This window comes from Suncus etruscus, chromosome 4 (assembly GCF_024139225.1).
Source record: "Suncus etruscus isolate mSunEtr1 chromosome 4, mSunEtr1.pri.cur, whole genome shotgun sequence".
NCBI lineage: Eukaryota > Metazoa > Chordata > Mammalia > Eulipotyphla > Soricidae > Suncus > Suncus etruscus.
In genome coordinates, this window is record NC_064851.1 from 53045438 (window position 1) to 53070679 (window position 25242).

The window sequence follows — 25242 nt, forward strand, 5'->3', positions numbered from 1 at the left end:
GGTTTCTTGGAGTCCGTTGAGCAACTTCCATATTGCTAGTCTAAAGTCCTTATCTGAGAGGTTGATTAGTTGGTTGGTCATTATCTGGTCCTCAGAATTGTCATCTTCATTCTCTATGTCTGATGCTGGCCTGCGTTGTTTCCCCATTGTCACACTTGTATTGTGGGTTTTTCTACGTTTTGTGGTGGTATTCATTTTCTATATGATGCAGGCAGCACACTCCTCTGGTTCCTCCCTTTCTGGATGGGCTGACTTGCCTCTAAGGGAGGGGAGTCCTTCGTGGATGAAGCCTCACACTGGGTCAAATCTTAGGCCCGAGCATGCAACAGAGAAGACAGTCCGGAGAGAAATGTTTGCTTCTGTGATATAGCACCGTTCTTAGTGTGATTTTTCCTTCTTGTTGCAATGGAGTTCTTTCCTTAGAAAGAGTGCACGGCCGCTCTGCTTCGCTATGCGGCCATGCTCCACTGGAGCCTCTTTTTGCCCCACTCGCAAGAGTTTCACGCAAGAGGACAGTAGACAGGCATAGACAGGTCACACTCACAGTTTTTCACAGTTGGGCCCCACTGGGCCGGTGTACTTTCGCGGATTTTCCCCGCCTGGTGTCACACACAGGGAGCCGGCTATTGCAAAGCTTAGCCGGTTTTCATGCTCTGTAGTCCCTCCCTGAAAATGGCGTCTGGGTGAGCGAGGTTTCTGGAGCCTCTTTTTGCCCCACTCGCAAGAGTTTCATGCAAGAGGACAGTAGACAGGCATAGACAGGTCACACTCACAGTTTTTCACAGTTGGGCCCCACTGGGCCGGTATACTTTCGCGGATTTTCCCGGCCTGGTGTCACACACAGGGAGCCGGCTTTTGCAAAGCTTAGCCGGTTTTCATGCTCTATCATGTCTCTTCTTAAGTCCATGCACAAAGATTAAATGAAAATTTTTTAAAGACTATGATATCACACCTGAAACCATAAGGTACAGAGAGGAAAGCAAGTGGAAGCAAAAATAAAGTAATGAGATGACATCAAACTCAGAAGCTTCTGTATCTCAAAGAAAATAGTGAATAGGTACAAATGCAACTCACAGAAGGGGAAAAACTATTCATTCAATACCCATCAGAAAATGATTAATATCTAAGATATTAATATATAAGATATTCAAGGCTCTGATTGAAGTTTATAAAGAAAAATCTCTAACCTCACTGAAAAGTGGGAAAAGAAATGAATAGACATTCATCAAAGAAGAAATACAGATGGCAAAAGACACATGAAAAAAAATGCTCCTCATCACTAATCATCAGGAACCTGCAAATCAAAATAACAATAAGATATCATCTCAAACCACAGAGACTAGGCCACATAATCATAAAAAAAACAACACAGTTGGTGTGGATGTAGAGAGAAAGGGAATCTCATTCATTTTGATGGGAATGCAGAGGCTGGTCCAGGTTTTTTGGAAAACAAAATGAATATTTCTCAAAAACCTAAAAATTGAGCTTTCATATGACCCAGCATTACCACTCCCAGAGAATCCAAGAACACAAAAACAATAAAAAATTATCTTTACACTCTATGTTCAGTGCACTACTATTTTTAATAACCAGAATCTGAAAACAGCCCAGGTGCTTGACAACAGATGTTCAGCTAAAGAAACTATGGTATATCTACACAATGAAATAATACATAGCCTTTAGGAATAATGAAATAATGAAATTTTCTTATACATGGCTGGACACAGAGACTACCATGATGAGTTAAATGAGGGAGAGGGATAAATATAAAATAATATCACTCATTTATGTGATATAAGAAAACAAGAGATAGCATAATATAATACCCAGAGACAATAAACTAAAAGTCAGGAGGTCCAACCCAGGGTTGCAAGCTCACCACAAAGAGAGGTGAGTATACCTAGAGTAGAGAATGGTCTACTAGAACAATGATAAATGGAACTGATTGCTGGACCAAAAGTCGATGCTGAAAAGTTAGAAACTAACAGGTAAGGCACATTAAAATTATGCAAATTTAGAGTTAAAAAGAAAAGAGATAGGATGTGTGAGAGAGAGAGAGGAGAGAGAGAGAGAGAGATATGCAAATTGCTTGACCTGGAGTAATATAGGATTGCAGAGAGGTGGGGTGGAAGGAAACGGGAGACATTGGTGATGATGACTGGAATAGTGCACTGGTGAAGGTTGATGTACATTTTATGATTTAAATTTAACAATAAAATAATTTGTAACCATGGTGCTTTAACAAAGCAATTATAATGTAAGAAAACTATGAATGCTTCATAGGTAGGGTCTCCTTATTTCCAGGCCAAAGGTTTTTACTTTTCTGTTTTTTTCATCTTTTGCCATGCCTATGCAAAAACCAAACCAAAAAAAAAAAAAAACTGCCACACACACACACACACACACACACACACACCTTTTTTTATTATTCATTTTATTTTTTATCTTTTAACTAGGGCTTCCATCTTTTTCATGGAAGCTTGGAACATGGATTACTTTGTTTTACCACATATTCCCAGATTTTTCTATAAAACTAAGAACAAAGGAATAAAGAAAGGCTGGGGGCTTGAGGCCAAGTGGTTTCAGATGCATTGGTGGCGAACAAAATAAGGACAGAAATAAATATTCAAGCCAAAGTCAACAATAATAGAATCAAGGGACCTAAACTTTAATGATCTAAAATTAAAGAGGCCTGTTACATTGGCACGTCAGGGAGCAAAGTGGTATAGGATGCACTCTAGGTTCATTGGTGGAGAGAGGTTGAGACTGCTGGTGGGAATGATCCTGACTCACAATATATCTGAAATTCAAAGGACTCTGTAGTTTACAATTGTTTCAATAAAATAAAATTTAAAACATTTAAAGAAAACCAAGACACAAAGAAATGGAGATGCACAACTTGCTCATAGATTAAGAGAATTACATAATTAAAATTACATAACTTCCTAAAGCATTGTACAGATTTTATCCCTATACGAATACCCATAACATTTTTTCACAAAAATGATCAAACAGTCCTGAAATTCACTTGGAACACTAATGTCCATGGATAACTGAAACAATCCTTGAGGAAAAGATGCGAGTCATCACTTTTACAAATTTCAGCAGTAGTTATTATAACAGTATGATAGTTGAATACAAAAAAATCCTTAGATTTGTGGAATAGTTTTGAATATGCTTAGACGGAATCCCAGATATATGATCAGTTAATCTAAATAAAGGGGCAAGATATACAAAGTGGAGCAAGACAAACCTCTTTAACAAGTGGAGTTAGACTAACTGATTAACTTCATAAAAAAAAAGTGAACTCAGATCTCTCTTTAACACATCATGAAGAAAGGCCAAATCAAAACTAAGTAAAAAGCCTTGATATCAGTGTCTAAAGTGATAGCACAGCGCTAGAGTTTTGCCTTGCGCGCGGTCGATCAGGACAGACCTTGGTTCGATCTCTGGAGTCCATTTGGTCCCCTGAGCGAAGAGTGATTTCTGAGTGCAGAACCAGGAGTAACCTTGAACGTCACAAGCCCAAAAAGCAAAAACAAACAAACAAACAAACAAAATCTTGATATCAGACATGAAACTATAAGTTACAGAGAAGAAAACATAGGCCAAACACTCCATGAACTTGAAATAATGGCATCTTCAAGGAGAAAACACAACTGCCCCAGCAAGTCGAAGCAGAGATAAACAAATAGGACTGCATTAAATTGAGAAACTTCTACAGTTCAAAGAGAACAGTGACTAAGATTAAAAAGAAAACTACCCCAGAACAGGAGAAACTATGCACTTGGTACCCAATAAGATGTACATTAATATCTAAGATATAAAGGTTACTGATAGAACTTAGCAAGAAAAAAAAATTTAACCCCATCCAAAATTGGGAAAGAATGAACAAACATTTACTCAAAGAAGACATTTCATCAAATATAGTTGGCCAAAAGGCACATGATAAAATGCTCCACCTCACTAATCAGGGAGATGGAAATCAAATAATCAATGAGATATCATCTCATACCACAGAGACTGGCACACATCATAAAGAACAAGTGCTGCTGCCGATATTGGGAGAAAGGGACTCTTATTCACTGAGAAACAATATGGATATTTTGGAATACAATATGGATATTCCTTAAAAAACTAGAAATTGAGCTTCACTATAATCCAGCAATACTACTGTTAGGGATATACCCATGATAACCATAACTACTACCCGCAAACATAATGCTGAAAAGCCCTCAGCATTTCTTTGTTCATTGCAGCACTAATTATAATAGCCAAAATCTGGAAACAACCCTGGTGCCCATGAAGAGATGAGTGTCTAAAGATTCTGTGTTATAACTACACAATGGAATACTATCTAGCCATTAGGAAAAACTAAGTCATGAAATTTGCTTCTACATGAATAGACATGGAGATTATTATGCTGAGTAAAATGAGCCAGAAGAGAGATATAGAATAAAATATTATCACTCATCTTGGGGCTATAAGTAAAATGAAAGGTTAAACACCAAACCCAAAGCCAACAACAACAGAATCGATACCCTATTTACAAGAAGCTATGCACAGAGGGGAACAGTTACACTAGCCCTCCAGGGAAAAAGGAGGGAGATATGTGACACATGCTATGAAAAGGGTGGAGGGAGGACAACCCTGGTGGTGGGAATGGCCCTGATTCATTGTTACCATGTACCTTAAATATTACTGTGAAAGATTTAATATTAAATTTGGTTACAATAAAAATTATTTAGAAAGAAAAGTAATAGGCATCAGGGTAAGAACATCCAGGTGCAATAAATGTGACAGGTGAAGGCAAGTAGGACCAGTCCATTGTAAGAAGCTTGCCACATATAAGGTGAATGCAGATTTGTTAGAGAGAGTCCACTATGACAATGATGGTTGGCACTGATTACTCTGAACAAGAACTCAGCGCTGAAATGGGATAAAGTGACATGCATCTTACCCCTTTATTAGCAATAATGCAAAACAGTGTCAAAATGGAAAAAGAGAGAGAAAGAGAGAAAGAAGCAAAATGCTTGTCTCAGAGATAGGCAGGGATGGGTGGGTGTATAAGAGTGCATGGGAGTGTAAGTGTGGACATTGGTGATGGGAAAACTGCATTGTTGAAAGGTATATTCTATAACTAAAATTCAGTCATGAACAGTTCTGTAACCATAATGCTTAAACAAGGTACTAAAAAATGAAAAGAAAAATCCCTCACTACTGCTTTTCTGAAATATTAAAAATATTTATAAAAAACTATTTTGAGATTATTTTCTAAAACTGAATACAAACAATAAAAAATAAAATAATTACAATTGTCATGGTGGGAAGAGCAGTACATATTAGGTAGATGCCTGCCTTGACAGGTAGACTCGGTTTTCCTGAACCCTCCAGGAACTATCTCACAGTGCAGCTCCAGTATTAACCTCTGAACCCAAAAAAACAGGTGTGGCCCCAAAAAACAACCAAAAATATGACAGGGACAGAGTGATAGTAGAGAAAGTAGGCCATTTCCCTAGAACACACTGGCTTTGACCCCTGACATTTCAAATTGTCCTTTAATACTAAGCACTTCCAGGTATGACTCAAAAATAAAACAACAAAAACCAAATGTAAAAAGAAATTAAAATAGTAGGGACAGCGTCTATGAAAGTGTAGATATTTATTTATTTATTTGATTTTTTGGGTCACACCCAGAAGCGCTCAGGGGTTACTCCTGGTTCTACACTCAGAAATCACTCCTGGCAGGCTTGGGGGACCATATGGGATGCCGGGATTCAAAACACAGTCCTTCTGCATGCAAGGCAAGCACCCTTCCTCCATTCTTTCTCTCCAGTCCCAAGTGTAGGTATTTATTTATAGTGATTTTTTGTTAATTTAACACACAAAACCAGTATTGTTTTTATTTCAAAAGAATTAAATGTGGGACACGAAGAGATAGCACAACGGTGTTTGCCTTGCAAGCATCTGATCCAGGACCAAAGGTGGTTGGTTCGAATCCCGGTGTCCCATATGGTCCCCCGTGCTTACCAGGAGTTATTTCTGAGCAGACAGCCAGGAGTAACCCCTGAGCACCGGCGAGTGTGGCCCAAAAACAAACAAACAAACAAAAAGAATTAAATGTGAAAATATCAGAAGGCTTTACATGGAATCATGTTAAACATTATTTTGTAAAAATTTATCTAAATGGTGTTATGTGTAGGTCTGTATAAAATGTAGTTTTGGATTTTTACAAGGGCTGTTTTTCTACAATTTTAAAAGATATAGAATATTAGGATAGGACACTTTTTATAAGAATTAAAACTATTAACTCTGTTTCAAATCATTTCTGAAAATATGGATGAAAATTCCTTTTGAGCTTCATCCATGGTTGCTGTCACCTGCATGGGGATGTTGAATGTAAGGAATACATGTAAAGTGATACTGCATGTATGGTGCATGTGGCATTCACACAGTATTCATATTCAGGTTAATAACAGCAGGTGGGCTGTTGGGAACTTTCCATTGCTAGTCAAATTAGACTGCCCAAAGCCCACATTCAAATTGAAAAAATTAGGGACAGCCCTTAGCTAAAGATAATGTTAAAACTTTTGGAGACTGGAGATGAATGATATCATCCTCTTCAGAGTCAAATAGGGTGTATAAAAACTACTTACTATTTAGGGTTAACATGAGAGTTTCCCCCCTTTTCCCTTACCTCAACTCTTCCACTAGATAATCTTTCCTGCTATAAAAGATTTGCTAAGTCAACCATATGTTGTCATTCTTAAAAACCCATTTTACATAAAGGTAGTCAACATGATGTCTTTCACAGGCTGAAATTTGCCTGTGATTATCAAATAATGTACAATTGTTTGCAATATTGATAACGTTCCAATAGGGACCTCACTAAATATCTTTTAAAAACTCCTATTGTAGAAGACCTCTGGCTGAACTTCAACCCTCCACTAAAGAGTGAAAATGATTAGTGCTGTATCTGCTAATCCTCTCTATATCTACTCAAAATGCTGGAATCATTAAGAAATTTATCCTCTCTACCTTATACAATTCTTCATAAAACGAGAAAAAACACTAGAAGATTGAAATTAATTAAAAATAACTTGGAAGATATCATTTAATATTCAACTCGAAGTGCCTTTAAAAAGGAAAGATTATCATTTGTTGTTTAATTCTTAGTAGCTTTTTGCTCTCTTTATAATAGATGTTTTCCTATATTGGTCAGTTGTATTCTATGAGTAATAAAATAAATAAACCTGAACAATTGATTGACAAGTTTCCCAAACCTAGGTCAGCCTAATATATATGAGAAATGGTGCTACAACAAGGGTAACTGTAAAAAAAAAAATAATAACCTTCAATTTGACTTTACAACATCAATTTTAGTTTGGCTGAATGCTGTCTGAACTCTCACTGAAGAGAATGGCAATCAATGTAAAGTTCCAGAAATTGATATAAAAATGTATGACATTACTATACAATCTCCAGATTTGCTAAAATGGTTTCTATTTTTCTAAGAGATGTTCTCTGTATTTGCCACTAGAGTTTTCTCTGAAGTCTGATGCAGTATGAACATACTCAATTTGTAAAATTATTTCTTAGAAATAAAAGATCATAAATTAACTCAGGACAATGTTACCAAATATTAATATTAATTTTAAAAGTACGGAGAATTTCTAAGACCTGATATCCATGAATTTATTCATCTTGTCACATTGGAAGCTTATAAATATCATTTCTCTACTTTACTTCTTTTTTTTTTTTTTTTTGGTTTTTGGGCCACACCCGGTGACGCTCAGTGGTTACTCCTGGCTATGTGCTCAGAAGTCGCTCCTGGCTTGGGGGACCATATGGGATGCCGGGGGATCGAACCACGGTCCGTCCAAGGCTAGCGCAGGTAAGGCAGGCACCTTACCTCTAGCGCCACCGCCCGGCCCCTCTACTTTACTTCTTTTTTTTTTTTTTTTTTTGGTTTTTGGGCCACACCCGGTGACGCTCAGGGGTTACTCCTGGCTATGCGCTCAGAAGTCACTCCTGGCTTGGGGACCATATGGGACGCCGGGGGATCGAACCGCGGTCCGTCCTAGGCTAGCGCAGGCAAGACAGGCACCTTACCTCTAGCGCCACCGCCCGGCCCCTACTTTACTTCTTAATTGAAATTTATTCTTAATTCCAAAGGAGTTTAGTGTACCTATTAAATGTTGCAAACTTCCAAGGTCTTAATTTTCTCATCAAAGAAAGTAGGATTTTGAGATATCAGTCTAGTGGAATACAAATATTGCATAAGTAAAAAATTATTTTAAGAGCTAAGTAAAATAGCTTAAACTTTTAAGTAACTATAATTTATTTATTTATTTTTGGCCACACCCAGTGATTAATACTCAGGGATTAACCTTGCTATGTGCTCAAAAATCGCTCCTGGCTTGGGGAACCACATGGGAAGCTGGGGATTGAAAGGAGATCCATCCTAGGTCAGCCACGTGCAAAACAAAAGTCCTATTGCTACACTATCGCTCTGGCCCCAACTTTAAATAATTTAAATCACATTTTAATGCCTTTAAAATAGCAAAACTTAAACATAGAAACCAGTTCAAAGTAGGAATTTAATAAATGAATAGTTATTATATATATAAATATATATATATATATCTTTTAGAGGCCAAGGAGATTGCTCAAGTTGTTGAACACATGTCTAGTAAGGCCAAGTTCAATTCATATATATATATATATATATGTGTGTGTGTGTGTGTGTGTGTACATATATATATATAAACACTTTTTCATAAGATAAACTCATTACTCTTGTCAACTATCCTACACTGCAAAAAAATAAATGAGGGTAAAAAAAAGTCTTCCTTCATTTCACCCATTAACATTACCACTTTTGTGCATTTTCTATACTACAAACAGCTAAGTTGGGGTGGATGGGGATTTGAAAGAAATAATAAGAGAGAATTAATCTATTGTCTCTGCGTAAGGACCTCTCCTACATGTAGTACAACTATTTAGATATTTTTATGGAACCACTATGATATATACAGTTACAAAGTTGTTGCTGGTTGGATTTCAGTCATATGATATATCAACATTTATCTTTTCACCTATGTACACTTTCTGCCTCAATATACCCAGTTTTCCTCCAGTCCCTTAACTTAGCTCTATGAAAACACTTCATTTTCTCCTCTTTCTCAGTCTATTCTTACTTTCAGGCACTTTGGTTTTCAATACTTATACCAAAAGGGTACCAAACATCACTTTACCACCAAGTTCTTGTCCTGAAATTATTTTCAACTATTGCCCACTATGTGGCAAGCTTCTCACCATGGACAACTACTTCTGGCTAATTTATATTTCTCTCCTGTTTTAAAATTTATTTATTTATTTATTTATTTATTGTTTTTTTTTTGGTCACACCTGGTGATGCTCAGAGGTTACTCTTTGCTATGCACTCAGAAATTGCTCCTGGCTTCGGGGACCATATGGGACACTGGGGATCGACCTGACATCCATCCTGGGTCAACTGCATGCAAGGCAGCGCCCTACTGCTGTGCTGTCTCTCTGACCCCTGTTTTTAAATTTACTTTTAAAGATTTTTTTATAAAAAGTTATAAAGTTTTTATAAAATATTTTAAAGACTAAATATCACACAATTGCTCATAATACTCATAATAAATTTGCTTAGAGATAAGTAATAAAATTATTTTTAAATAAGGAAAAGAAAAAAGTGCAGGAACAAGAAATCATTATGTCATTGTCAGAAGGTTTATTGAAATCTTGTTGCTAGTTGATCTTTCTGTTACATGTTTTGTTTCTGAAACTTAGGTAGCTTCAAATCCATGTTGTCTAAATTGGTGTGTTCCTTCTGGGATAAAAGTATTAAAAAAATTGGAGCTGTTGAACATATGTGGCTACCCAGTCCAGAAATTCCAAGCTCTATGGCTGATACTGTGGCATTTTTGAGGAGTGTGTTTGACTGTCAGGCATTGTGGAGCTCAAGAGGTTGGGGCAGGGTGCCTGCACTCATGCCAAAAAAGAATGGTGGTGTCAGCATAACTAGAGTTTTGGTCAGTTTGGCATCTCTGCAAAGATCCGTGATTGATTGGGTGAATCTGGACCATAAATGAAGCGGCCAATTGTGGATGGTGGGTGCAGCTGGCATAGCTTTGTCAGGTTGGGGATCTGATCATTCTCTCCTCACAAGAGTGCTATCTTTCTACTGTACAGCCTGTGTATCCATAGTTTCAGCTTGATTTAAATCTCTTTCTAGAAAAATAATGAGTCTATGGAGGTGGCCAGATGCAGGCATAACAACTCTCAAGAGTCTATTTTGTTCACTTCCTCATATTCTTTTGGAATCTGAAAACAATTCTCTTTACTTGCAATTTCTGTTACCTGATTTTCCAAAATAGTAAACCCTCTTTTATCCAATCATGCATTGCATTGCTATTATTATCTCTTTATTAGTATGCTCCAGTACCACATTGTGTTTTTCTGAAGCATTCAAACTACTTAACTACACATGTATCCCATTCAGAATATTGTTGAATGGTATCCCCTGAGAAGAGGCTATTAGAAGCTAACAACACACAAAGGAGAACAAAGCTAAGATCTACCCTTCACCTTCCTGAACCCCCTTAATCTTACTTTGCTTGCCTGAAAAACAAGACGCCACTAGTACATGCTTTATTGGGTTATTATAAATTAAATAAAATAACCAATATTTAGCATTTCACATAAATTTATGAACACAAATCACTTAGGTGTTTTGCTTATATTTTTGGGTTTTTTTTTTGTTTCTTTGTATGTTTGGATAAATTGGCCCAATTAAGATATGGCCACTCAAAAGCATCTCACAAATCTACCTTCTTAAACTTGAGGTGTCTTTAAAGTGTCATTTATTAGTCACCTGTTAAAATTTTAAATTATCTTATACTTTATATTGCAATAAATATGATGGTAAATAATAATGTTTTATTTTTAAATGTTTTCTGGAATTTTAAAACTTTATGTTTTTATTATTTTAGTTTTAGCATGTTGTATTTTCTATGTGAATTATGGAACAAATTAATAATTCACATAGTCTTGAAATAGAATTTCCTCTGGAAAGTTGTGATAACAAAAGAATACTGAAAGGGCCTAAAATTCCACCTCTGAGCTTAAGGCTATTTTCAAACTAATGGCTTTTAGCTCCAATGGTCCTCAAACTGCGGGCCACATATTGTATTTATTCCCATTTTGTTTCTTCACTTCTAAATAAGATATATGCAGTGTGCATAGAAATTTGTTCATAATTTTTGTTTTTACTATAACCTGGCCTTCCAACAGTCTGAAGGACAGTGAACTGGCCCCCTGTTTAAAAAGTTTGAGGACCCCTGGTAGACTATGTTCTCCAGTGTTTAAAGTCTATATATATTTATCTGATTATAGAATGGTACCTGAGAACACTAGGTTAGAGTTTGTATTAGTACTTTGCCTGATGCCAAAGAAAGACAGGAATAGAATTTCCTGATAATCCATTGCCTTTGGTTATTTGCAGAATTTTAATAAAAATAAGAGAAAATGGATTTCTATTTTATTCTAAATTATTTTATAATAATGCTTAGTTTAATGAGGCTTAATGTTCATCACATAGTTTTGTTATTTGTACTCTTTAAACAAGCCTTTATAAATTTAAATTCATTGTATTTTTTTTTAAATATGGAACGCTTCACGAATTTGCGTGTCATCCTTGCGCAGGGGCCATGCTAATCTTCTCTGTATCGTTCCAATTTTAGTATATGTGCTGCCGAAGCGAGCACTAAATTCATTGTATTTTAATTAATTTTTAAAGAGTTTTAAAAACAAATTTCAATTAATCAAAGATTTAAGAGAAAGGTAGAGAGTACTATCTTTTATCCCACAGATTTCATGCAGAAAACCTTCCTCATTATATATTCCTTTCTAGAATGGTACATTTGTTTCCCTGGGTAACCCTTACTGAGCATGATCATGAATCTAAGAATTCATTTTAGGTTCAGATGTGGACTGATAGGTATCTGTTGTTGTTTCATTGTAATACTGTGAAGGGAAGATTGTTTCCACTGTTATAAAATATTTTGAACATTTATTCACTCCTTGCCAACCATTTTTAAATTTTAAAAATTGTATTCTACTTAGTATCTCTGTTCTTTGATTAAACACATATGCTTGATTTTTATAATTCATATTTTATTATGCTGAGGTATATTATTTTGCTAAAGATTTGCATGCTTATTTCCCCCCTGAAATATATTTAAGGGGGAAATATTTTGTTTTATAAAATCACTAAGATTTATAAAGTTATTCAGAGTTGAATTTTATAAATACACAGTTCTGGCACCAATCCCACCACCATTGTCAATTTACTTTCACCAGAGTTAGCAAGTTCCCTCTCACCACCTCTATGCACACACCCAACCTTGCTACCTTGACAGGCACATTTTTAAGCTCAATTATTAAAATTTGGATTTTAAATTTTTATTATTGGGTTCTTATTTTATTTTGTTTGGTTTGGTTTTGTTTTTGGGTCACACCTGGCAGCACTCAGGAGTCACTCCTGGCTCTACTCTCAGAAATAGCTCCTGGCAGGCTCAGGGGACCATATGGGATGCCGGGATTCAAACTACCGTCATTCTGCATGCAAGGCAAATGCCCTACCTCCACGCTATCTCTCCGGCCTTTTATTATTTTTAACTGTGGTTTGGATACTTAAATTAAATTAAATTTAGTTATTAAATCCTTTATCCCACTGATATACCTGAATCTCCTTTACCCATGCTCTCTGATATAAACAATTGAGATCAATTTGGAAAGGGGGATGCTAATTGTTTATGAGTTTAGACCTAACATATCCACATATTTATTAATTTTATAGACTCTTTATGCATGAATAATATTTTAATTATATGTCATCTAAAATGAAAAGCTTCTAAGCTCTTCAAACACTGTTTTGAGGAACAACTTTTTACAGATGGATACAATATTATCTTGTAGCCTGAAAGTACACTCTGAACACATTAAATATTGTTATTATATCAAGCTGTATGTGTTATCACTGATATGTATGATTACAAGTTTATTTAGTGGATTTTGGTTTTGAGTTCATACCTGGTGGTGCTCTGGGGCTAATTCTGGCTCTAAGTTCAGTCATTTCTTCTAGTGGTGCACAGGGATAATTGCGCCACTACAGGGAAGATGAGGATCAAGCTAGGTTAAGTGCATGAAAATGCCCTACCCATTGTACTATGGTTCTGACCCTTGATTCCAAGTTCTTAACATTTGTTAAGTGCTGCTTCATTTTAGGCAGAATTAGAGGGGCAGTATTCAGATATGTTGTGAGAGGGTACATGACCTCAGTGAGAGACAAATTGAAATTGAACTCATTTGTTTACGTATTTGATTAAACCCAGGGATGGCAGAAAAAAGTCAAAAGTAAAGCAATAAGATAATTCAGAATATAACAGGTATTCCTTTTTTTCTTACCTTGAAATGGGTGGCTTTATCTTAGAGTAGCTAATAGTATAGGACAGTTAAAGAGGAGTTTTTACTTAGCCTAAAATTTCATGCTCTCCTGAAGTGTGATTGTTTGAAAAGACAAAAAATGCAACTGGCAAAATAAAATAAATGAAAATTAAAATAATTGTTCTGTAAACTTTTCATTCATTTATAATAAAATTTAAAACCTATGTTTAACACTCACTAAGTAAAGAAAAGAATAAGATTCTAATTAGGCCTATTATTATTGTAAACAGTGATTGCTTTTGAAAAAATAAAGCCCACAGTTTATAAAGATTCAAATTTTTCACTTCTGTGAAATCAGTATAAGTGTTGCTGATTAACTGGAATTTGCCTCATACCTGAATCAAAAAGATCTTTAATTTTTGGTGTTCCACCACATTTAACACAAAGATTCCATGTTTGTAATCTCCTCAAAATTAATTCTTGTGGAAAGAAAGAATATAAAGAATCTATAATGAAAGTTTTATTACTGAATTTGTAAATGTTACACATCAAATTTATTCATTGTACTCTCTAATCTCAGTCTCCTGGCTTCAAGTTAGTACATGGCAGCCTTGGAAATGTCTTCTGACCATATGTCTTAGAAAAGGAAGAAACCTCTCATTAACCACCTGAAAATCTTTACCACAACTAATGCATTTCAATAAAGACATCATCAAAATGACTTCATAGATATATTAGAAAATAGCTTGACTATTGTATGAGTATTTTCCAGTTAAGAGAAAAAATAGTGTCATATTTTAAAAACATTTTTAAAATGCATTTCTCTCTTTTAGTCTTAGTAATTTCCTCACACTCTTTAAAAGCAAGATAGTAAAGGTGTTGAAAGAGAAGCCTCATCATGGCTAAATCTGTTAGGCCCTGATCCAGGAACCAATCTGTCTTGATCTTGAAATTTAGGAATAAAGTAGATAGAAAGGTCTAATAGGGGTTAGTATACACCAAAGACTGAATCAAACATAAGATAAAGGGAGTAGCATTGTTTCTAAGTAAAGCACTTATCTTAATGTATGAGTACCCACTCAGGAAGTCAGAATATACACATATTTTACATAAAATAGTGCCATTTTTATGCACATTTTAGCCCATGTTTGTAAGAAAAGGATTAAATAAATAGCAGAATATTTCTAATTTTAAAAAAATGGAAGTTTTGGAAGTGGTGATTTTGCAAGTCAAAGTGTCACTGATTCTAACTATATTAGTCATTTCTAAAGATTGGCATGACAATTATAACCTGCTATGACCTGGTGTAATTTTTAACTATACAAATACATTAAAATGAATTAATAAAGAAACTGGAACTCATCTACTGTTCACATGATTTTTTGTCTAGAAGTTTTTGGTTCCCATAAATTTCAATCTCCAATAAGCTCTCAAATCTCATAGACCTTACTTTTGTAGGTGTTCAACATCTGTAACATATTAACTCATTTGGAAAAATATATTAAGCTTCCCATCATTATACATAGACATGTAAGAGAGACATGATCAAAGTCAGGAACTGATCAAAGATGGAAATGTGTGGAACTCACATATTAATGGCAGATGCAATAAATACTAGTGCTTGTTTAAACACAGAGATACTCTCATATAGGGATAATAGAATGTCATAGATTTTAGGCTTTCCAATGTCTTCACAAAGAAATATTTTTATATGTGAAACAAAGTTTTCTAATCACAACCCCATGTTAGTCAGTTGTGTACCAAATTTACACTAGCCATTATTCTCTGTTATGGGAATTTTTTTGTGTACACATATATTTTCTGATTCTAAAATTGGAAAATAAAGATAGATGTCCAAGACTATTAAAAAACCAAAACACATAAAAAAAACTAGAAATTTCTAACTCTTATTAACTAAATTGAGTCAATTTTAAACATTGGTTTGTATCTTATAGAAAAGCTATAAATAGCATTATAAGATAATGGAATACAATTAATAGGAAGGAAGCAATGTTTCTGAGTTATTCAACATAAAATATTCCATAAAGGGTCATACCAAGTGACAGGTATGTTTTGCAAGGGTCCTAATCACAGGGGTCCTGCCCTGGGTGGAGATGATTTAATAAGGATTATCAAGGTGTTGTGAAATGATGGGAATTTAAAGGCTTTTTAATTAATAAATTTACTTATGGTCATACAAAAATCCACAGGAAACCTGGAACTATTGCAACTGTCTGGAAAGAAAATGTCTGTACAAATGGGAATTGTAGATAGGAAAATTTAGTAATCAATATAAAACACAATAATATCCATGTAAATGGATCTGTATTTGAATATAAAAATAGAATAGTAAATATAAACGACTTTTAATTGCCTTCATATAAGACTTTCTGTAAAACTTACCATTCCTTGAGTATTTTCTTGATGGTGATGAAGATTTAGATGATGAAAATATGTGCCTGCCCGGTTCACCTTCATTACTTTTAGACATGTTAGAGAGCTTTGATGAATAAAGTCAGCATTTCTCTTTTTCTTACTAAAGCATATTTATATTAGTTATTTTAAAGTCATAAACACACTTGTTATTCTTCAACTAAATTTTGTTGAAAAAATTATACAAAATAAAACAGCTAAGGAAACTAGATGTGTCAAATGTACAGTAACTGGCAAATTCTCTATAATATGTGAGCTTTGTGCTTTTCTACCACGTATTCCCAGGTCACAGTGTTTATAAATGTAGATTTCTTTTTCTTTTCTTTCCTTTTTTTTTTTTTTTTTTTTTGGTTTTTGGGCCACACCCGGCAGTGCTCAGGGGTTACTCCTGGCTGTCTGCTCAGAAATAGCTCCTGGCAGGCACTGGGGACCATATGGGACAGCGGGATTCGAACCAACCACCTTAGGTCCTGGATCGGCTGCTTACAAGGCAAACGCCGCTGTGCTATCTCTCTGGGCCCCAAATGTAGATTTCTTAATTAAAGATCTATCCTTGTGGGAAAAATTCATAAAAATAAATATGCAGCTTCAATTCTTTTCTATTGTGTCGGTGCTAAATTTCAGATGTATTAATGATATAATCAAAGAGTACTCATATAGATTTTAGGGGTAAATCAAGTACATTTTAGAGGCTAATTTTTTGAGGATATGACACATAATTGAGCTTAAATTCACTGCTTTGTTCTGAGGGTCAACTCCCAACATTAAAATTGTTTTATTACCAAGGATACTCTTACAAGATATTTTACTCATGTTTTATTTATAGCTTTAAAATACTTCAACATCAAATTTACACATATTCTTTGAGGTGAGTTATTAAAATATAAGATCTTTTAATGAATGAATTTTCTATTCCCTGTTGTTGGTATTTATACAGAAGTATTTTCCATTTTACACTCTGTTCTTTTAGCTCTTTAGTTAAAAATAATTTGTAAGATAATTTTAATATCATTTATTTAGAGCACTTAGTTTATAAAGTTAATTTTCCTGTGACTGAAGAGTTTGGATTAATTTTCTTGGAAAAAAGTTATGATTTACATATATACTCAGCTTTCTACAGCTTTTGAGCAGGTTTTGAAGCAATACTATCAGAACTTTGAGCTTAAAGAAGAAAAGGGCATGTTTTACTCACTGAGAAAAAAAACATACACTTATACCATTAAATCAAAAATTTTAGTAAGCAATAAATAAGAAATCATCTCAAATAAAAATAAAAACCAGCAGCAAATTCTTTCATAGGTTGACAAACTTAAAAATAACACTTTCAAATTATATAATAAAAGCTTCCAGATTTATAGTTAATTTTTGTATGTCCTTGATGTATTATCAAAAATTTTAGGAAATTAAGTAATATTGTATGGATTATTGTTTAAAATTCTTGAGACTAAATAAGATACTATGAATATGTATGAACTAATTTTATAAATATAAATATTCAAACTAAAATAAATAGATACATGAGAAATAATTTAAGGATTAGAGTATATATCTAGTATGTGAAAAATTCTGAGCTCAATTCTTGGCACTGAAACACACACCTTATAGACAGAGCATCACAAGGCCATGCTACTAACAAACCAACAAGTATACAACATTGGTCCAATTGTCAGAAGAAGTTGTTCTGCACTGCCTTCACCTCAGCACTAAAGAGGCAATCATCATTAATTTTTTTCTTTAAATACTGGGTTGTCTAACTCCAATGTCTTTTTTTCTGTAGTTCTAGTAGAAGTTCTTCACAATCACAGTTGTCACGTCAGATTTCTGTAGTTAGAGATCCTGATTTTTAACATGTCATGGTGATATAGAATGCCTTCTGATTTCATCTCACCATTAGGTGGCAATGCAGAGAACCCTGACCTGAAAATAAGTGTTGCTATTACCAAGTTGTCAGGGTGTCAGATGAACCCACTCTGGAACAAGTCAATTCCAGGGCAGCATTAGGGCCTTCCCTGGTAGAAGTGCTGGTATAGAAAACCATGCTGGTTCCATAGATGGGATCCAAGGTTCAGGGGTGAATGGCCAATGTCCGATCTACTGATGCCTAAGCAAAGTCACTATGACAAGTGGTCAGATCCCACTGCAATATAAAATTTAAGTGTTCCTATTACTATTAGATAACAACTACCTTATTTTCCGGTGTATAAGATGACTTTTTGGTCCATGAAAAACTTCTTAAAAGTCGGGGTCATCTTATATGTGGCATGCTGAAACTTACTTCAGCTTCAGGGAAGAGTGACCCGCCCCCACTCACTTTTAAGAAGTTACTTACTTTTAAGACTTTTAGAAAGTTTTTCATGGGTTGAAGGGTCATCTTATATGCCTGGAAATATAAGTAGTTTTCACACATAAGAATTCTATTGTGCCTATGCAAAAAGAAACAATGTCACATGTTACTATTGGTGCATATGGGAATAAAAATAACAAGCTACACAATGCCAATAACCTAGTTCTAATATGAACTCAGAACTCAAGAGAAACTTATATACTAAAATTTTCTACTAAATAGATAAAAAAGGGTAAATAGCCCTACATAAAAAAAAAAACAGACATTAAGAATTAACTAAGTATGTCTGGAGCCTGTACTTGGTCTTATAGCAGAATGCTTCCTGGGTAAGGTCTTTTTGTTTTTAGGCCAAAAGTTTTTCCTTTATAGTTTCATCATCTTTTGCTGTGTCTATGCAAAAAAATTAGAAATAATAATAAACTGCCACACACCTTTTATTCTTTCATTTTTCATTTCTCATCTTTACTGTTTTTGAAACCTTGGGACAGATATTACTCTATTTTACCACATATTCTCACATTTTTCTATAAAAATAAGAAGAAAGGCATAAAGTCTGGTGGCTAGGGCCAAGTGGTCTCAGATACATTGATGGTAAAAACAATATGAAGATAACTAAATATCCAAGCCAAAGTCAATTATAATAAAATTAAGGAGCCTAGACTTTAACAATCTAAACTTAAAGGGGCCTAATTCTACTGGCAGGCCAAATGGCAAAGAGTGGTGGTGTAGAATGCACTCTGGGTCCATTGGTGACAAGAGGTTGAGATTAGTGGTGTATGGTCCTGACTTATTGTATATCTGGAATTCAACTATGAGCAACTCTGTAGGTCACTTTATTGTTTCAATAAAGTAAAATTAAAAATAAATATAAACTTAAAATAAATTTTTCTTTAAATAATTCCACTTATGATAATTATTTTGCTTCTGGATATTAACCCCTTTATATTTGTGTTATTGAATAAACTCATGTGGAAAATTGATAGGTAACCAGTTTCTGTGATTTTTAAGAAATGAATCATAAAAATATAACAAAATATATATGCATTTCCAAAAGAATGTCATTAAGGGAAATTATCCTTCAGGAAACTTTATTTATAGATATGGTAACAATGTTGATATTAATCACTAATACTAGTAAGCTTCCTAGACATAAACAGAACTGGATCTCGGTTACTCCTTCAGTTAAAAATATATTACAAATTAATGAGGGAAACCTAAGTCTAAATTAATTTTTGGTTGCTCTTTATTTTGTAAGTCACAACTAGAGATGCTAAGGGCTTTGTCTTAGTTCTACCTTCAGCGAATCACTCCTGGAGGTGCTCAGGAGACAGTATGGAGTGCTAGATATTGAACTCAATTTGGCTTTATATAAGGCAAGAATCCTATTCGCTGTATTATCACTCCAGTCATAAATTATTCTTTATAATTATTGATTGAGGTTCTATTACTTACAATACTGTTAATGATGGTTTCTTTGTATATAATTTTACAAGTCTAAATTATTTATCAGGATATACTTGAAAAATTGGTGATCAGATACAGTTGGAAAACATCACTATGTTTTGTTTAAAATCCCTTTTGAAATGTAACTTTTAAACTACTTAAGCTTCTCTTAATTTGAGAAATTTTAATCCTGCAACCATTACATTTCTATCTAAATGTATGAAAGAGATATGGTGAAGATTACAAACCCGATTTTATGAACTCGATTGTACCACCTACCATTTTACATCTGTTATCTGAGGTAAATTTCTTTCAATCTCTGTGTCTTTCCCATGACACCATACACTAAATGCCCATTTGTCCACCTTCTACCCCTTATGTAAATAATTCTGTTTTCTGGGCTATGTATAGCTAATTTCACAAAGTTGTTGACTGAATATTGTAGGATAAGTTTGGAAAGTTGGGTTGTCAAACTGGAGAGCTCTAGAGGAAATCATGCTAGTTGAGGTCTTTGAACATCTTTAGAAAACAGAACTCATGCATTTCTAGAGTCATAAATTGTCACATGGAGTCAGTGACCTAATTTTAGTGATACTTGTTATTGAAAGAAATATGGATAACAACTTGTCTTTAAATCATTTCATGATGTTGTGGTAAATAATACAGTATTAGACCAGCTCAGAGTGCTGGCATTTTTATACTGTCTTTAAATGTTAACAAAGAAGAGCTTTCTTGATTCTCCTTAAACAAAAGAAGTAGAAATTAAAAAAACATTCTATGTAAAAAATATATTTCCATTTTTGTCATGAGGCACAGTTCAATGTTTACAAGATTATTTTTATTTTACGTGTACCCCATAGTGTTCAACATTTTAATTGCTACTTCCTCAATAAAATTATTGGAAATCTTCCATCTTGCCATTAGCACTTGCAAAATAACTGTTAACAATATGTTATCCAGACACAGAAACTTTATAATTTATGTTGGAATATTCTTCAAAGTCTAGTGACTAAAATATATCCTATAAAAATTATTGGACTTCATTCAATGCTGTTCTGCAGTTTTATAGTTCAATAAATGTGTTGAGGGAGAGATATTTGGCAACTTTAATTTGGGCAGTCTGGCAACAAGACCTGAGATTCTAAAGAGTTTGATTTCTGCTTTGTGGTAAATATATGAAAGACTTCCAGAGTTTTAGAGCAACCCCTTAAAGGCTACAGAAGATCTGACCATATGCAACTCCCAGTGGAAATTAGAGCTCGGGACTATATTCCCACCTTGTCAGTTGATGAGGCATTGGGATAGGTTCCATTTAAGCAATAAAGCACAATAGACCATGTATATATCTTGGTGGTTATAACATAACTCAGATTGTGCTATGTCATAAGGCTGAAGGCCAAGTTTCTTAACTCCATAAGTAGTGCAATATTGGCCTGAAAGTGTCTTACTGCTGTCAATAAATGGAATTTCTACAATGCATTAAGAAAAAGAAAACACTTAGCACAATGGATTTAAAATAATATTACTATGACATCATTGTCAGCTAATCAAAACTATAATTGCAACCAGAGTTCTGAGGTTATTGTATAAAAATTCTTAACAGACCATGGATACAAAGAAGAACAATGCGTAGACCATGCCCAGTAGCCCAAAACATTAAAAGATGAATGATATAGGCTAGCAATAAGTGCAATCTTATTAGTAGGGAATTGCTAACTATAAAGTAACCTTACCATGAGCAATGAAGGCAAAAAATAATAACAATATCTCTTGTCCTTCAGTTGCAACCCTCACTCAATATAAATAAGCATTTTAATGATCAAAAATGAGATAAACTAATTATGGTAAAATATTCAATAGGTGCCTGTTAGGGAAGAAAGATTATAATAGGGGCCGGAGAGATAGCATGGAGGTAAGGTGTTTGCCTTTCATGCAGGAGGTCATCAGTTCGAATCCCGGCGTCCCATATGGTCCCCCGTGCCTGCCAGGAGCAATTTCTGAGCATGAAGCCAGGAATAACCCCTGAGCACTGCCGGGTGTGACCCAAAAACCACAAAAAAAAAAAAAGATTATAATAAACTAAGAAGAGTTTGTGTTCACGGAGCTACTCACAGTCTATGAAAGGAATTTCCAATGATATCAAGCTGAATTTGTCCAAAATTATTAACGTCAATATGTGGTTACATCTGAATCTAACACCACAAAGTGGAAAATGTATTTTAAAGTCTAGTTAACGACATGAATAAAATTAGAATGCCACATCATACATTGAAGTTTTGTTCAGAAGATGCCATAGGGAGATATTTAGCATCATAAATGCAAGAAAAAAGAGGCCAATTCTTAGAAAGTAGAAGATGTACTTGTAATGATTATTATCGCTGTGTATATGTATTAAATTTTTGTGGATTATAGTTTTTCTCCATGTGTTATCCTAGTCTCTGGATACAGACATGCTTCATACTCAAAATGCACATAATCCATTATGTCTTGAAAATTCAGTAACAATTTGATGAACAGGTCAAATATAATTAATAAATGCTACATTTGGCATAGCATATATTTAGAAACAAAGATCATATAAGAACTTTTATGCTGCCTTTTGGTATATATAGTCTTGTAATAAGATATAGTCCTTTTTAATAGTAAGAAACTAAATAAAAATATAGTCTTATTAATGTACTCAGATTTGTGGGTATTTAAGAAACAAATATTTATGTTCATAATTGAAAACCAAATATTCCTTTCAAATGTTTTAACAAAGCACTCACAAAATGTTTCCTTCCAAGTTTGTTTAAAATATTTATCAATATCATATCTATAATCAAGGAATATACTAATATATAGGTAAAAATTGCACTCTCCCAACAACAAATTATTTCTAATAGTTAAGATTTTAAAATAACTAAAACTATGCACAAGTAAAAGTATTTCCTCAAATATATATTCAATCTTGTGAGTTTAATGGTGTCAAAATTTTATATAACAGGCTTTCAATTTTAACTTTGCTTTAGTCAACCCATTAAAGATAATAAAAAGTTGGGCCAGAGAGATAGCATGAAGGTAAGACGTTTGCCTTTTCATGCAGAAGGTCGGTGGTTCAAATCCTGGCATCCCATATGGTCCCCTGAACCTGCCAGGAGCGATTTCCGAGCATAGAGCCAGGAGTACCCCTGAGTGTCCCCAGGTTTGACCCCCCCAAAAATAAAAAGAAATTAAAAAAAGATAATCAAGAGTCATGCTGATTTTAATGACATCTAGAATTTAATACATTTAATATTACTTTGTCTAGAATTATATTTTGATCTATGAATCATACTATGCATTACTTAGAGCTTAATTTTGACTCACTCCTAGTGAGGCTTGTAGTTCCCTATAAGTTGTGGATCAAACCTGGGTCATCTTCCTTCATGTCAAGTGCATTATGTATTATGATTATTATTTCCAAATTTGTCCTAATAAATAATCTTATACTATACCATTAAAAAAAGACATCTCCGGGGCCGGAGAGATAGCATGGAGGTAAAGCGTTTGCCTTTCATGCAGGAGGTCATCGGTTCGAATCCCGGCGTCCCATATGGTCCCCCGTGCCTGCCAGGAGCAATTTCTGAGCCTGGAGCCAGGAATAACCCCTGAGCACTGCCTGGTGTGACCCAAAAACCAAAAAAAAAAAAAAAAAAAAAAGACATCTCCAAAATTATAATTAGTTTTGATAATACAATTTAACATATATTTAGTAGCAGATTTAAAATATTTTCAAAGCTACTGAATAAGATTAATAGGAGACAGAGATGTTTGAAATAAGCTTATTGACAATTGACTTTTCTGTTGACTTTTAGGAAAATAATGTACCCTATGAGAATAAATTATTATTTGTGGGACAAATACTGCAGTTCAATGTCTACTTGGGAACACCTTTCTCAATGTCATTAAATTATTACTTCTATCAAACATTAATAAAAACCATTCTCTTTCAAAGTGCAAGTTTCAAATACCTCTAATTTCAATGTACCAAATTATGTATCTGTGGTATTACTTGTTTGTATATACTATAAACTGCAAAATGTGGTCAATTTCAATTATTAAAATCTATTAATTATGTATAGTTATTAAGTAAACAAATACATTTTAATATTGTATTAGACATTAATTTTAACTTCTTAAAAGTAACTGTTCTTGGTATATGACAATACTTGAAAAAAAGATTCACTAAATTCATATTTAGCTTCCACAATTATTCCTCTCAGGGGGTCCTGCTGAGACATACACATATATTCACACACAGATCAGTGATAAAATATGTAAAATTGTTTGAATTTTTAAATGTAAAAGCCATGGTTATAAGGTTGTTAATACTACATGTTTTTTTCCACATATAAAGTTGTTTATGATTGAGTTGCAGTCATATGATGTACAACAAACTACACCAGTGCACATTTTTTGCCATCAGCCTCAACAGTTTCCCTCTCACCCTCCCTGATTCTCTCTCCCACCCCCCAACCTACCCTCCCTGCCTGCTTCTGGGGCAGACATTTTAAACTTCTTTCTCTCTCTCTGTCTCTCTCTCTCTCTTTCCCCCACTTAGTTACAATAAAAATCTAGTTTGGGTTCACTCTGAGGACTACAAGGGAAACTTCACCTGCGCCTGTCTGCCTGTGTTTCTGAATCCATGAAGGTCTCCTCAGAGGTTTTGGGAGCACACCCCCAAAAAGCTGCATTTTGAAGCTGCCCAGTGAGTAAATTCTGGCTGTGGGGGTCACCATCCAATAAGCTGAGCTCTCTGGCCTGCAGAGTCTCTGCCCTGCTGTGCCTTTGTTCACTCAGAACTTCAAGGGAAACTTCTGCACCTGTCTGCCTGTGTTTCTGAATCCCTGAAGGTCTCCTCAGAGGCCATGGGAGCACACCCCCAAAAAACTGCATTTTGAATCTGCCCAGTGAGTAAATTCTGGCTGTTGGTGTCGCTATCCAATAAGCTGAGCTCTATAGCCTGAGAAGGCTCCACACTGCTGTGCCTTTCTTCACTTTGAGGACTAAAAGGGAAACTACTCCTGTGCCTGTCTGCCTGTGTTTCTGAATTCTTGAAGGTCTCCTCAGAGGCCTATGGAGCACACCCCCAAAAAACTGTCAACTAGAGGCAGCAGAAGAGCATGGCTTCGCTTCACGGCCACACACTCTTTCTAACAAATGAACCCCACCACAACACGCAGGAAAAACCACACTACAAGTGTGACAATGGGGAAACCTTGCAGGCAAACACCATGCACAGAGAATGAAGATGAAAGCTCAGATGATATAATAAATTCCGAACAACCTGATTAAACTCTCTGATAAGGAAATCAAAATAGCATTATGAAAGATGTTTGAAGAACTCAAAGAAAGCATAGATCAATCTGAAAAGAAAACAAAGACAGAAATCAAAAAACTCCAAACTGAAATAACAGATCTGAAAAACATGGTAGCTCAACTGAAAACCTCAATGGATGGCCTCACTAGCAGAGTATCAGCAGCTGAGGAGAGAATTGGAGTACTGGAAGTTGTGATGCAGGAAA

The 25242-nt window shown here is 34.7% G+C and overlaps 1 non-coding gene across 1 annotated transcript; it reads right to left on the reverse strand.

Moving 5' to 3' along the window:
- Positions 1 to 11688: 11688 nt before the first annotated feature.
- On the reverse strand, positions 11689 to 11795 carry LOC126008286 (U6 spliceosomal RNA). The gene has a single exon (XR_007495624.1). It is a non-coding gene; the product is annotated as a U6 spliceosomal RNA (small nuclear RNA).
- Between the last annotated feature and the right edge of the window lie 13447 nt (positions 11796 to 25242).